The following is a 2,119-nucleotide window of genomic DNA, read 5'->3' as shown; positions in this document are numbered from 1 at the left end:
CATGTAGGTGTATTCTATGTCATTAATGTAAAGCAGTGTATCTTTTTTTGTTGTTAAACGATATCTTACGGTCTTGAAAACATCTAGAGTACTTTGCCTCTAGAGTATCTCTAGAACAATGAGAGACAGCCTAAGTTAAATGCAGTTTTACAGACTCGTTAGGGGGGTGTTAGTATCAGCCCTCCATTTGAACCCGCTTAAACCAACCCTCTCCCGCTGACCGCCGAGTAAGAGAGACATCAACCACTCCACAAAACCAGAGAAATCAATACATTTTGACAAGGATGAAACCTGTTTGGGATGCACCATTTTGGTGCTCCAAAAATATGCTTTAGCCCTTGTCACATTCAATTAGATCTGTATGGCTTGTCTGAGGTTCACCACAGTCAGCTTTTGTGGAGCAGGAAATCCATTTCTCTGTCTCCGTGTTTATATCTGTAGTTCTTGTATATTATCATTTTAAACAGTTTATTCTTAAACATAAAGGTGAAGCTGCAACTGTATCGTCCCTAATTATGTGTAACTAGGTCTTATAACAAAGGTTAATGAGAAATTAGCTCGCCCATTCGCTCTAAATTATTTCTAATGGACTGTTTTTACGAAAGGCTTCAAGCTCTCGGGGCATCGTCTGACATGCGGTATAGAGCCTATTAATTAATGCGCTTTCCCGCCAATTGTTTTTCAATTAGTCCGCCTTCTTTTTTCCCCTGATTTCCCTTTCCTTGTCTACTGCACTAATTCGGTATAGTGGATGACTGCAGGGAATTCAGGTTAATATGTTGACAAGCCTCGAACAATAGCGAGTCATGTCGCTGTGCACGCTCGACTGCTTCGGTTCATTTCAGCAGCTGACAGCAGGTCCTAATCATCAGCTGCCCTAAAGACACGTCATTACGTACTATTATGACGACATAATTACAGTTGGCTCTTTTAAAATGTTTCCAATTAATGGGTGGGATGCAATTAAATTTGTAGCGTTAATAAAGTAGCCTGTAATGGGAAGAAACGTCTAACTGTGTATTCTGCATTCGCTTAATTTAACCCAATTGTATGCTGTTTATTAGTACAATTATTATTATTATTATTATTGTTAATATGTGATTTGATTAAAGCGTCTAATATACGTCTTGGTCAAATATCCCATATATAGGCTACAATATAAACACAACATGTTCTGATTGAATTGGAGTTTTTTGAATGAATACAAAAAAGGGCCAACAATTAAATAACCAATATTGACAGCGACAATAATAGCGAAAACATATATTGTAGTAACATTATAGTTATAGTATCTTTTCCGTGTCTGTGTGTAAGCTATTTATCCTGTATCCTACAGCCTATTCGGTGTTTTATGCTAAATCCAACAACCACAATAATAATAATAATATTAATAATAATAATTGTTTCGAAATGCTGCTGGACTAAAGAATGAATGAATGTCTATGTAGCAGAACTGTAGGTGTGACTGGTCACTGAGCAGCTGGCTCTCATCCCTCCGGGCGCACCATGACCTGCTTTTCTTACCACTCTAAATTGGAGGCTTGACAAGCCACAAAATGAAAGTGATTTGAGTTGGATTCGGGAAGAAATGCAGAATATGAGCCAAAAGTGACGAGTCCGACGGGTATTGCGGGCATGAGACATCACGAGTAAAACATACGGCGCCTTTATTCTCCGTGTAGCCGGTGCAGCTATTGTCCAAAAGCACACAGTCTGTAAAAATAATTAAATAGTCTTCGTCCTTCCCCTGCGTTATGTAAATCATCATATATGCGTTTACCACTGATCTAAGATTAATGAGTGCTGCTTATCTTATGTTACAATAAATTAATTAAATACCAGGCAGCCTTTCATACTTGCTGCATCTCATTAAAGTTATCTCGGTATGTATTGGTTGTAATGGGTTAACTCATGATGAAAAAAACATGTTATGCTTTTCTCACACATTGGGGGAAATAACAACCAAATCAAAATGCAAGATTTCTCTCTCTTCTGTAATAAAATGCGGCGCCAATTTGGTCTTCCCAGCTCCATTTGCGAGTGTTAATTGATCGTTTCAGGCCAATGAAAATGTAGAGAGAATCGGGCCAATCAAATAAGATCGCGTATGCTGTATTTG

Source organism: Garra rufa, chromosome 12 (assembly GCF_049309525.1).
Source record: "Garra rufa chromosome 12, GarRuf1.0, whole genome shotgun sequence".
NCBI lineage: Eukaryota > Metazoa > Chordata > Actinopteri > Cypriniformes > Cyprinidae > Garra > Garra rufa.
This window is presented reverse-complemented; position numbering follows the sequence as displayed.